The following is a 14457-nucleotide window of genomic DNA, read 5'->3' as shown; positions in this document are numbered from 1 at the left end:
AAAAATGCTACCTGTTAACTAGACAGCCAACCTGATAAGCTGAAAGCATGGCAGGACAGAGCAAATATCCCTAAAACGGTATGTACCAAGAGGCAAGATAAAGTCCATTTAGGCAAGGTTCAAATTCCAATGTGATTGTCCTCACAGGCTTAATTAAGAGTATATTCTTAAAATAACAGGTCAGTAGTGGACAAATTAGGCCATTAACAGAAACATTCATTAACTCCATTTTCATCCAATAATCATATATTGAGTGCCTGTATATGCAAGGCACCATTTTAGCTGCTCAGAATAAAGCAATGGTTAAAAAAGAGTTATCCTTACCCTCAAATATTTATTGTCCTATTATGAGAAAGACACCTACACTCCTCAGATATAATTATAAGAAAGAGAAAAACTTGTTTCTCTAAACCCTGCTTAGAGATGTGAACAAGGAATTTTGAGGAGAGAATTATAGAAATTTGACTCATCCTCTTATAATGAATTACATATAATTCATTGACCAAATCAAGATCTTTGACAGTGAATGTGATGGTCTGAAGCTGTATATCCTCAGAAAACTATGTCATTAAAGTTAATCTATTCCTGCGTATGTGGACCCATTTTAAGTAGGATCTTTTGGAGAGTAGGATCTGAAGATAACACCCATCTCATTCAGAGTGAGCCTTAATCCTCTTACTCAAGTCCTTTATAAGAAAAAGAAGTTCAGGAAAGGAGAGAGAGAGCCATGGAAGCAAGAAGCCCAAAAGCCATAAAACCCAGAAAAGAAGGGAGAGACCAGCAGATGCCACAGGTTCCTTGTTATGTGGCAGAGGAGTTCAGGACCCTGGCACCTGGTCTTCAGGGAGAAACTATCATCTGATGATGCTTTGATTTGGACACTTTTCTCAGTCTTGAAACTATAAGCTTGTAAACGAATACACTCCTGCTGTTAAAAATCAACCCATATTATGGTATCTCCTTTTGCAACTTAGCAAACTAGAACAGGGAATAAGATCCATTGAATGATTACTCTAGGCCATATGTATAAACTGGGACTGTCCTTGGCAGATCAGTATTTGTAGTTACTCTCTATATAACTGATACATATTTTGGGGTCTAAATAAAAAGTCTTTTTTTTTTGTATGATTTAGCATCATTTTGTTGATAGGAATTTTTAAGTCATTTATCTTACAGTATGATTGATGATGGATAAATTCCGGAAATAACACACTGTTAAGAGCCTGGTGGGGGATGTTGCTGCCATGACTCAAGATGCCGATGACAGAAGTTCAGCCTGACATTGGGCAAGCTTGTGCTTCAGGAAAATGACTGTCTTTGTCAGTGGTTTTATTAAGAGATAGGGAAAGGTATGACAGACCTGCTTATCATATTTGGAAATAACCCAAAGCTGGGAGGATTAATGAGAACAAATACATCTTAGCTACTAACTGACTCTATGGCGGTAATATAAAATGTTGACAGAGATTTTATATAAGGGATTCATGCCTTAGCTGGATAATTGGGCAGAAATGTACCTTCCATTCCCGAGATTATGATCATAGGAACTGTGATGCCAATGCCTATATCTTATTCACATCTGCTCCATAGCCATAGAAGACATCTGAGATGAGTATGTCATATAAATCAATACATACATGAGGAGCTATGAGAGCTTAATGGATGGGGTTGACAGGTTTTGTACAGGTCTGCATCATATTTCACTAGGAATTCATCTTCCATTCTCACCTCACATCTTCATATCCTATCTCACACCCTTTCATGGCCTTTCCTTTGTAAACAGAATTTGAAGATTGAAAATCAGCCCATAAAACCAAGCAGGCCTAATAACATTGGGAAGCTAATTCTTGTAAATCAGTAGTAAGGTCATTTCCCTCACTCTGCCAAAGCATTATTTGCATAAGATTTATCAAACCCATCTAGAAGATTGTCAGCAACCTCACTTCACAGCTAGTGAACAGGCTGATGTGAACATCGTTTGCCTGGAATAACCCATTATACACACCCGTATTTACTTTTGTTTCTCCTGGAGGCAGAATGTTGCTCACAGATACAAGCCCAGTGTTTGTGTTCTATTTATACACATCTAGGAGAAGAGATGTGGTTATGTGCGCTAGCTCATTCAATCCCCTGATAAAATTGAGAGTCACAGTTTAATCTCCTTATGTCTATCTTAAATCCTTCTTGAATTAGTCAATTGGCTGAGGAACATGCAGATGAGTAGGGTTTGAATTACCCTGACTGCCTGCTTACTGGGCTTAAATCCACAGGATAATTACCGATTGGTCACTCCATTTCATGCTATGCCCAGCTGGAACTGGCCAAAGAGCAGTAACTGTCTCTTTTTGATGGTTATTTAAAGACAAAGCAGCAAATGCCTATTTGTAAAGTGCCTTAAAATTATTTTCTATGTATCTTTTAAGAACTGGAAGCGGCATTTAGACTATAATTAGTGATCCCCTAATTCTGGAGCTAGAACTGTGTTATAAGTATTTTCTAATGAAATAGTTTAAAAACTGCACTGACAGAGTGTGCTAAGAAGTAAACTTCTACCAAGCAGTTCGATTATCCACAAGAGTTCTATGACTTAATTTGAACTTTATTTTTAATTAAAATTTTTAAGGTAGACATTGATTTGAAGAAATCATACAATTTGTCTCTATAAGGCAACTTCTTTTTTAAAGAGCCACATATTTTTAAACAATTTTAAACCTTCAATGTTTACATCTATGATGTGTGTGTGTGTGTATACTATTCTGATGACTAGATTTTATAGGCTACATTCTATACAACTTGACCAGAGAATACCCATTCAATTGACAATAGTGTATTTAGACAACAAGGAAGTTGACACTCCATTCTTACTTATGAAGGATGACTCATCTCATCATTCACTGATTTGCTGGATTTACCAATTTGGATACAGACTTTGGCAAACTAATGAATGTGTCTGCTCCTGAAATATTTTTTCCTTGTTTGGCCAATGATAAGTAAACTTACTGAGCATGAATGACATGTCAATAAAGGGAGATTTTGCAAGATGCTGATCATTTCTAAGAATATATTGATATTTGGAGTTTGGAAATAAGGCAAACACACTGGCATTTCTTGTAATCCACAGGTCCCTCAAGTAAGAGACATTTGTATTTGTACTTTTGGTCAATTAAGACTCTCCTAGGAGTTGAAATAAACAAGAATTTTACTGGATTGTAGATGCAAGACAAGTTTACAGAGGTTGGGTGACTAGGAGGTGGTAGAATACTGCGTTGGTTCTGAATCCCAGCTCAGCCACATATGAGCTGCAGGACTTTGGACAAGTTACTTAATCTTGCTGTCCTCATTTCCTCATCTTAAAATTAAACCAGTGACAAGGTCTAACTTATAAGGTTACAGTGAAGATTTAATGAGTGAATATAAGTAAAGTGCTTGAAGAGTGGCAATCAATAAGCATCATATGCATGTTTCTATTATCAATATAATTCATAAAATACAGAGATTTCAAATGCTTTTGATTCCCAATATCTCTACAAAGTAGCATGGATGTGAGAAAATAACAAATTGAACTACTCAATATGATATTAAATGAGAAGCCAATTATGCAGTATTGTTAAGAATTTAATTTTCTCAATTGGAAGGCGTTGTGACTACTTGATTAGCCCTGAAGTGTCAAAACTTATGTAAATATTCGATGCTCGTCTTCCTAAATGTATTATTTATTTCACCTACTAGGCCATGTGAAACGTTTTTTTGTTTTTTGGGGTTTTTTTGACGAATAAAGGTTACTTCATTAATATCAAATATTTTACCAAAGTATTGCAATGCTAGTATGAATTAGAGGTGCTTTTTGCTTTTCCACAAAATGGTTCCATGATGTGGTGATTAGAGTGGCTTTCTCATCTGTTTTCTTTCTTAAGACTAACACTTACAGCCTAATGCTGTCTCAGAGTGGCATTATATTCCAGACTTTTTACCCAGTGTAACTTATTAGAGAATTGAGGGGCTCTCAAATGACACTGTATAGTCAGATTTTAAAATAAGTGGTGTTAATTTTATGTACAATTCTACATCAGTGGCCTCTTCCCTGAGAACGTGGTGGTGACTACATACATTCTCTGTTTTGAAGAACAACACTCTATGATTGCTATTTTTACCATTTGACATTTTCTCTAGTTCTACTATGAGGACTTACAAGTTCACGGTCTTTTTTTTTAATGATGTACATTTGTGACTACATTTACTGGTAGATAAGTAGAAGAAAAAGCTTCTAGAATTTTTCAAGATGCAGGTGAGAAACAAAAAATAAACAGTTCATAAAATGTGATTATCAAAAATTTGGAAAATATCCTTGCCTCTTCTCTACACCAACAAAATTCTGCATTCCATGGATAGTCTGTTTCAGTTAATGTATATTTCTTTTAAAGGGAAATTGCTGAAGGATCTGTGAAAATTTCCTCAATGGTAAACTTCAGTAAAGTGCTGCAGTTAAATGGGAGGAAGAAGAAATAAAACAAAACAACTTTACAACCCTGTAGCACTAAATCTCAGTGAAGTGGACTGTGGCCCCTGGGGGCACCTGTGCTAGTTAGGTTCAGGTGTCAACTTGGCCAGGTGATGGTGCCCAGTTCTGTTGCTTTGGACTTGAATCATCAGCATGTGAAATTCATCTGTGACTGATTAGATCAGGTCAGTTAAGGGGAGTGCCTTCTGGCAAGAGTAGCATTTAATATAATTAGCAAAGAGAGAGGTCAGCAGAGAGCTCAGCAGGGCAGAGCCCAAGCAGCTCCATGTACCTCATCTCAGCACTTGGAGCTTAGATGTTTGGAGATGCAGAAAGGAAATCACCCTAGGGAAAGCACTGGGACCCATAAACCAGGAGGGAAGCCCAGCAGACGTCCACTGTGTGCCTTCCCATGTGACAGAGGAAACCAGAGGAAAGCCAGCTGCCTCTCCTCTGAAGAACTATAACTTTGTATACATTTGTAACTAAATAAATTATCTTATTAAAAGTTGATGGATCTCTGGTATTTTGCATTCTGGCAGCTTTAGCAAACTAAAACAGCACCCAAGGCTACGGACCAGATAAAGGGAATGTTTTTAAAGCATATTTTCATCATGATTTCACATCATCAAAATATTAAAAAGCTATTCCTAAAAAAACTTCCTTCCAAAATAGCTTTAAAAATTGAAGCTTAATTCAGTAGTTTTCCTTTCGTCAACTGTGAATTTAGCAATGCAACATAGGTACGTGGTGTTCCATGAAATTTTTCCTCACATGAACAAAATTGGCAAATAATTTTCAGTAGTTCTTTCCCCAATGGAACTTTTCAAAAGGGTGCTTGGTATAATTATTTTGTAATTTCTGATCCCAGGTCATTGGAGTCACATATCAGGGTTTGTGAGGAGCCTGTAATTACTTCATCCTGAGCAGTTTAATACATGGGAAAGTAGGTGGTTTCACTGTGCAAAAATCCAAAGTTTATGCTTTGGCCCAAAGCTCGATGAGGTCTGGCGCTGTTTGGGAGTTGGCAAGCACAATTCAGAAGAGGCATGAACTGAAATGAGTCAGAATAGGTAAATACTACTTTAACCCCAGTGGACTGAGGGGAAATAGAAAATAGCTCCTAAATATAAAGCTGTTTGCTCCTTAGGCCCTAAACTTCTTCCAAACCATTGCTAATGGTGGTTTTCAACTAGGAAACTGGTTTATGAGAAGAACAACCTTTAAAAGTTTTATAAAGGCAAGTATTACAGATGTCCACTTTCAACAGAAAATAATTTTAGGGAAACATTTTCTATCTAACATAGTAAAAATAATTTAGCTATTGAACTTCTTCAACCTTATTTTAATTTAAATATGTGAACCCTAAACTGTTCTAATGAAAGCCTGTCATTTACTTTGAAATCTCAACTTGGCATAGAAAATCTGGCATAAAGTGATATTAAATATTTTTACCCAGTCATAAATTATCAAATTACTGCATCAGATCTTTCCCATGAAAAACAAGATGAACTAAGGCAACAGATTAAGTGTTCCATGTGAATTTTTGGTAAATACATTATGCAATTGCAAAGGGTAGTTTATGTCATATATTTTTTAATTGGGAAAGAAAGCAAAACACTTCTGTAGTTTTTAAGTGCTGAAACGATTCTAGAACCTCTGTAAAAGGCAAAGAGGAGGCATTGGAAAATAGTAAAGGTATGCTAAGTGGTACAGATTTAAAGGCCCATCTTCCTCTTACGTTTAGGTGCTATTAACTTTTTAAATTTGGCAACTATCTTCAGCATTTTTACTGATAAATATTTCCTGAATGTCTTCATGAAAAAGGTCCTTTGAGAAAGCTGAAGACCACTAAATCATATTATGTTGTCTAGGGAATGTACAGTATAATTGAGGTGAAAAGACATACATTCATAAGCAGTGGCTCTAAAATTGCATGATAAGTATTATCAGAGTTATTTCATAGAAGGGATAGCATTCAGCTTCAATGGACTAGAAAGATTCTTTGAGAAAGCAGGTTTTGAGCTGGATAATAAGAATAGACTTTGATAAATAGCAAGACTCAGAGGTCCCTCCAGACATGAGCTTGGCATGAAGAAATGTGCAAAAATAGAAAGCAACGATTATCATCAGGGGTTGGAATAAAGGCTTAGCTGACTGGAATGGAGAATATATATGGTAAAACAATGGGTTAAAAGATTAGAAAAGTAGTTCAGAACTGAGCTGATGACAGAGTAGTCATCTTGAAATTAATCCTTTAGATCACTGTCAATACAGAATGTACATCAGGGTATCTTTTTCAAAAGACACATGCCCAATTACCATGTAAGAATTTCAGTTGACATCTAGGTTTGGCTTGAAATAGCTCCCCAAGATGGATCTTGATGTACATGTAGGTGATACCAAAAATAATTAACCACTGGTGCAGCATGGGCACTAATTCATAAGGCTGGGAATAGACTAGCAGAATTTCAGCCCTGCCACACACCTGGATAAAAGTCACTGCGTTCAGAAGCAGGGATCCACTGTCAATTTTTGAGTTGTGGAATAATGCAATCAATGTTCCTTTTAGAAAAATAAATAAACTGCAGTGAAAGGATGAAAAGGAATAAGGCACACAATCCAGTTTGCCTACTTTTTTTGCAAACATGATGTATTCATGACTGAATTAGATTTTTAGAAGCTGGAATATCAATGAAGACACGAATAGATGTGGAAGATGAATTAGTATTAGAGAGATGGGGAGTGAGATACAACACTTTTTGAGGGTTTGAGCCTATTTGCAAGGAAAAATCATGTTACCCTTAACAGAAATATCAATCATGTTTTAGGTATTTTCAGATAAAGGGAAGAAGGGGTATGTAAGAGTCTAGATATGATACCAGAGAGACCTAGATTGGATGCTTGACTCAGCCTCTTTCTAATGTGCATCTTTAGGAATGTTACTGGATCACCTCTATGATTCAATTGTTCCATCTAAAGAATGGAAATAAGATAATATGTCTCTCATAGTTTTGGGAGATATAATGGAAGAAATTCTAAATGAAGTGTGTTATTTATAAATAAATAAATACATATACATGTATGCTGTGGCTTCATTTTATTTCCATATAGTTATTCAAAATGAAGTATGAGGGAGACAGAACTGGTATATATAGATATCAGTGGTCATATTATATGAAGGGCTCCAAGTATTGTCTTATTTATACTCTCAAACTGATGATGATGATGATCATGACAGCTGTGAGACAAAGGTCTTGAAATTTTCAATAGTTTACTTAACATTTAAGAGTGAAGCATTTTTGGAGTCTTTTTACATACTGAGATGTTAGATTCTAATGTAATTTTTAAAATAAGTATAAAATAATTTTGTTGAATAAGAAAAGGAAGCACAGAAAGAAAAAGTGAACTGACCTTTATTGAAGTTTCAAGCTCAGAGGATGGTCAACGGTGACGTAGAAGAGATTGTGACGTGAGGAAAGTATTTATATTTGAGAACTAGAATATCATTGGTGACCTTTGAGAGTTCAATTCCAACTAACTTAGAGAGTGATTTGCTTCCAAGATGAACAGGCAGATAGATATCAAGCTATATTCTCACTAATCACCTTAGGTAGTGGAGAAATTTTCAGTGGTTATAATCTTTGTCTTCAAGACTTTGAAACATTGTTTAGGGGTAAGAACCATTGTGTGTGTGTGTGTGTGTGTGTGTGTGTGTGTGTGTGTGTGTGTGTTGGCTCAAAATGCAGGGGAGGAAAGGAGAAAGAGAAAGAGAAACTTCTCTTTCAATTTTTGGTGCATAAGGAAGGGATTGCAATCATGAAGGAAATCTTCTGATAGACTAGGTTTTCTCACAGTCTAGACTCTCTAGAGCCTTGATTCTCAAGGAGGGGGGTGGTGCTATTTGTCTCCAAGAGACATTTGACAATGTCTGGAGATATTTTTGGTTGTCACAATTCGGGGAAGGGGGAGTGTTGCCCCTATCATCTAATTGGAAGAGGTCAGGGTTGCTGCTAATCATTGTACAATATACATGACAGCCTCCCAAACAAGAAATTATCCAGCCTAAGATGTCCATGGTGCCACCATTGAGTAACTCTGCTCTGCAGGGCATTTAGAAAGGGATCTTCTAGAAGTAATTCCTATACATATAGGGAATTTAAAGTAAAGAAAAAGGTAAATTAATATATCTTCTAACATCAAGATTCCATGATAATGAAACTTATGTGATATAGGCATTTCATATGGAATTGTTTCTTTTCCTTACTCCATTATGTTGTGCTATAATAATTAATGCTATCAGCAATTATTATTTACATCTCATTCATTTAACATTCAACTTCATTATCCCAATGGCTGATGTCTACCTTCAGTGTTGAACTTATCATTTATTCACTCATCAAATAGATGAATAGCAGTGTCTGTTCTAGATCCTAAAGATACAGATTGAAATAAAGTGGAAAAAATAATGGAAATAAATTAACAAGTAAAATGCAGAGCAAGTCTGGTTGTGATAAGGGCTAAAAGAAAAGACAAGGGGATAGGGAGTGCTAAGGTTGGGAATGAGACTTAATACCTTAATTAAGATGGAAAATGATGGTATCACTGATAAGGTGTCATCTGAGTAGAGCTCTGGAGGGAGTGAGCCATATTTGGGAGGAACGTAATCTGCGTAAGTGCTACAAATTCTAAATGAAAGAAGAGTCTGTGCCAAAATTGTTCATTTAACATGTATACATAGGGCAAGAGCACATAGAAGGCAGACTCAGTGATGCTATGAAGATTCTGGAGAGGTCTTTTAAAAGTTATCAAATTCTTCACCCTCCAAAATGATTTGTAAGAGTTATAGGTTTCAGGCATTCCTTTACGAACAGACATACTGAGTGTCAAGGGATGTACATTTCTGGTCCAGAATGGAGATCCTCTTATACAACTCTATTGATTACTGAGTTCTGCTGACTAAATAGTTACAGACTCTTTAATACTGGTTTGTAAGTTTCTTTCAGGCATTCCTAAGGCTTTCTCAACTCACAGGGAGATGCCCATGCTCAAAATATAGTCATTAATGAAAGACAGAAAGAATTGTAGCCACACTGACAAATTTTTCTTTTCATTTATTATGGAAAATTGAATGCATATATAAAAGTACAGAGGGCAGTATAATAAACTCAGTACCTATTTTAAATAATCATTAAAATTTTTGGCCTATTTTCAAGTAATTTATAGGAATGTGACCCATGAACAGTAAGTGGCTATCACCCATTCCCGTACTTTTTTAGAAGTGAAAATTAATGAACACAAGTAAAACTTCTGAGTTGTAGTAGGCTGAAACAATCGCTTGGAGCCTTGTCATTACAGACATTCTTCCCTTCCAACTCCCAAATTTTCCTGGAATGAGTTAGGGGGTCATCTCCTGAGAATAAAGATGGTAGAAACTGACCCACAGCTCTTTTATAGACAATCAGCTCATAAAACATCATCCAAAGAAAATGTGAGCCTGTCTCCCTCTTTTTCTAACCTTGATACTTAGACTCCGCTTGTAACATTTTTCCCCATTTAAGACTTTGCTGAGTGTATGTTGCAATTTGATTTTATTTGTATATAATTATTCAGAATGGGGATAAGGGATAAGAGCTGAAGTATGAGATCTTCAGGTACCCTTTGTTCCCTTAGGGCACCTCAACCCCAATTAAGGGCTTCTCTACTGACAACCCCTATAGAACTACAGAATATGTCTCTCTATAAGGTTTATGGCAGTCTGACCTTACACTTACAGGTCACAGAATCAGACACTTCAGAAAGGAACTGTGCTTCAAAAGTAGTATGTGCCTTGCAGGTAAAACCAATCTATTCACTGAAACTTGTATCTTGGCAAAGAGGGAATTCTTAAGCAAAACAGGAGCTGGTCTAATTGTTATGCAATAATTGCAAAATAGAAGAAACTTAAAGAAAATGGCTGTGATACTAAATAAAAGTTTCTTTTAAATAAATATACAGCAATGCCTTGTGTAAGTTTTTGTGTTTATACATGAAACTCAATTCAGGAAATTCACTTTCCAGACTCTCCACCATAAGCCTCAGTGACTTAGATAATAATAGACTCAGCTATTAGTAATAAAATGTTTGAAGTATATCTTTCCCCACTTTATGGAAGCACTGACCTTTGCTGTAGTGAGAAGACTTTAAACAGTTTGCACCTATCCCTCCCTGAGACTCAATATTATAGACAGCTATACATAATTTGAAATATCCTACATCTAAAGTCTGTTCCCTACTCTACGGTCACAGTATTCAATTTCTTGGTAATGCATAGAAACCACTTTATTCCGCATGGTTGGAAGTTGCTATTTTATGTTTGGAAATGTATTTTGTGTCAAGAGCAGTGCGAATAACAAATATCTGTGTTACTGGCTGTTCTCGTTTGCTAGCTGCCGGAATGCACTATACCAGAAACGGAATGACTTTCAAAAACGGGAATTTATTAAGTTGCTAGTTTACAGTTCTAAGGTTGAGAAAATGTCCCAATTAAAACAAGTCTATAGAAATGTCCAATTTAAGGCATCCATGGAAAGATACCTTGGTTCAAGAAGGCTGATGAAGTTCAGGGTTTCTTTTTCAAGTGGAAGGGCACATGGTGAACTCATTCAGAGTTCTGCCATCGGAGAGCTCCAGTCGGTCAGGCCGGCTGGCACACCGGGTGGGGTTGGGGAGCGAGCTCGCGGAAATTAACCTGGGTAAGCCGAAGCCGGCGTCTTTCCCCTGCCGGCGGTCGCGAAGAAGTCGTCACTCAGGCCAGATGCGGGTTTTAAGTCTTTATTGTTACACTCCGGGATGGGTCACCCGGGAACCCGAAGAGTGAGACGTCTGGGGTCCGAAGACCCCGGGGCTCTATCGACGACGCGGGGCTGGGCGAGCAACAGGCTTAAATATACTCGGAGGAGGGGTGGAGCTAAGGGTCTACACGTCACACTGAGGCAGCCAATCATGCAAGGTAGTAGGCAGTTGCCAGGCAGAGGGTAGAAATTAGGGGTATGGAACGAGTTGAGCATAACAGGAAGGGTTGCAGGCTTTGAGATGAGCTATGGAAATGGGCGGTCTATAACAAGAGGGGGAAGGGGGAACAGTGAACTAGGTTACCGATATGGGGGCCGGGAGTGAACATAGAGAGGGAGAGAAACATTAAAAAATTTTAAGTTTGGCTAGGCTCCAGTCCCTGAGAAATACGCCACAGAGTTCCTCTCTCATCTGGAAAGGCACATGGGGAACACAGCATCATCTGCTAGCTTCTTCTCCTGGCTTCCTGTTTCATGAAGCTCCTGGGGAGGCGTTTTCCTTCTTCATCTCTAAAGGTCACTGGCTCATGGACTCTCTGCTTCGTGGTGCTGCAGCATTGTCTGCTCTCTCTGAATCTCCTTCATTCTCCAAAATGTTTCCTCTTTTATAGGACTCGAGAAACTAATCAAGACCCACCCAAATCTGTGGAGATATGTAGTCATCTAATCCAGTTTAACAACCATTCTTGAATAAATCACATCATCCAGGGAGATGATCTGATTACAGATTCAAACATACAGTATTGAATAGGGACTACTCTGTCTTTATGAAATGGGATTTTGATTAAAGCATGGTTTTTCTAGGGGACATACATCCTTTCAAACCAGCACACTGGCCAACTGATATTCAGATTCTCTGAAATGTGAGCAAATACCAAGAACATTTGGATTGATTTCTCAATATAGCTAAATCCAAACTAAGATCTCTGTGGCTGCAAAATGAAGATCTCTCTACTATTTATCTCCTTAGTGTTTACTTTCTAACTAGTCCATCCTTTCCAAGAAAACTGGCAGATAGCAAATAAAAGAAATGGACATTCAAATTGTAGATTGCTGTTGGCCCTGATTTCGAAGTAAGATAGCATCTATATTAGTATGGAAAAAAGACTTCACATAGTTTACTATTAAACAGGAAAAACTCTAGGAGATATGTTAAACAGGAAGACAGTGTTCTGGTAATGAAAGTGTAAGTCTAGTCATTCAGTGGAAATACATAGAATTTTGGAGATAGAGGGAACCTCAGAGGTTTCCTAATCTAAACACCCTATATTATAGGGGAGGTAATTGAAGTCCAGAGATTTAAATGACTTACCAAAATAGAACTATATAGCTCAACCTGACACTGCAAACCAAGTCTCTTAACGGTGTTCTTTTTTTCTTTTAAACTATCATTTTTCTTCCCATTGATTTATCTGTGCTAAATAATGATGCAGTAAATAACTCCTACCTAGAAAAGACTCTCATTTGAGACATTTTTTATTCCTGTCAAGAAACTTCTGCTTTACTGAGTTTGGAAGAGTAATTTTGCTATGGATATGTGTGTGATACTTTTATTGAATTATGGTTCAGATTTCATACAATTCACTCACTTAAAGTATGCAATTCAGTGGTTTTTAGTGTCTTCAGTGATGATGTGAAGCCATCACTATAATCTATTTTAGGTCATTTTTTTCCTTCCAGAAAGAATCCCATGCACATTAGTAGTTATTTTCCATTTCCCCGATCACCCATTCCTGCCCTTAGTCTTAGATAATAATGAATCTACTTTCTATTTCTATAGATTTGTCCATTCTGGACATTTCATACAATGGAATCATCTATGTAGTCTCCTGTGAGTGGCTTCCTACACCTTGCATATTTTCAAGGTTTATCCATATTTTAGTAAGCATCAGTACTTTATTCCTTTTTATTGCCAAATAATATTCCATTAGCATTTTATTTATCCTTTCATCACGTCATGGACATTTATTTTTTCCACTTTTTGGTCATTATGAAAAATACTCACGTGAGCCTTAATGTACAAGATTTTATATAGGCATGAATTTTCATTACTCTTAGGTATATACTTTTATACTGACTCAGTAGAAATGCTGGGTCATATCTATGTAAGTGTTTTTTTTTTTTTTTTTTTTTTTTTTTTTTTTTGGCATGGGCAGACTCCAGGAATTGAACCTGGGTCTTAGGCATGGCAGGTGAGAACTCTGCCACTGAACCACCGTTGCCCGCCCTCTACGTAAGGTTTTGAGGAACAATTACACTGTTTTCTAAAAGGGCCATGTCATTTTACATCCCCACCAGCAATGTGAGTGGTTTCTCATTTCTCCATATCCTTTCAAGCACTTATTATCTGTCTTTTTGATTATAGTCAGCCTAGTGGGTGGGAAATGGTATCTCATTGTAGCTTTGATTAAAATTTTCCTGATGACTAGTGATATTAAGCATCTCTTCTTATATTTACTGGCAATTTGTATATCTTTGGAGAACTGTCTATTCAGATAGTTTTTCCACTTTTTGTCTTTTTTTTTTTTTTTATATGGGTAGGCACTGGGAATTGAAGCCGGGTCTCCGGCATGGCAGGCGAGAACTCTGCCATTGAGCCACCGTTGCACTCCCAGTTTATTTGCTTTTTAATAGGGTAATTTGTCTTTTTATTTTGAACTGTAAGAGTTCTTTATGTATTCTAAACACAAGTTGTAGCTATATTTATCATTTTGTAGGTCATCTTTTCATTTTCTGGATAGTGTTCTTTGAAGCAAAAATGTTTATAATTTTGATGAAATCAATTTATATCTTTTTACTTTTTTTGCCTATGTTTTAGTGTCATGTTTAAGAAGTTTTTGTTTAATTCAAAGTAATAAAGATTTACTTCTATATTTTCTTGTAAAAATTTTATAATTTTAGCTCCTTACATTTAGGACTATGACCTATTTTGTATTAATTTGCATGATGTGACCAAGGGGTCTAACTTCTTTCTTTTGAATGAGGATATCCAGTTGTCCCAGCACCATTTGTTGAAAAGACTCTCTTTTTGCCGATTAAATGGTCATGGTACTCTTGTTGAAAATCTATTGACCATCAATGTGAAGGTTAATTTCTGGATTCTCAATTCTATTCCATTGATATGTC

Source organism: Tamandua tetradactyla, chromosome 4, assembly GCF_023851605.1.
Source record: "Tamandua tetradactyla isolate mTamTet1 chromosome 4, mTamTet1.pri, whole genome shotgun sequence".
In the NCBI taxonomy this organism is placed as follows: domain Eukaryota; kingdom Metazoa; phylum Chordata; class Mammalia; order Pilosa; family Myrmecophagidae; genus Tamandua; species Tamandua tetradactyla.
The sequence above is the reverse complement of the archived record's forward strand: the minus strand, read 5'-3'. Positions refer to the sequence as shown.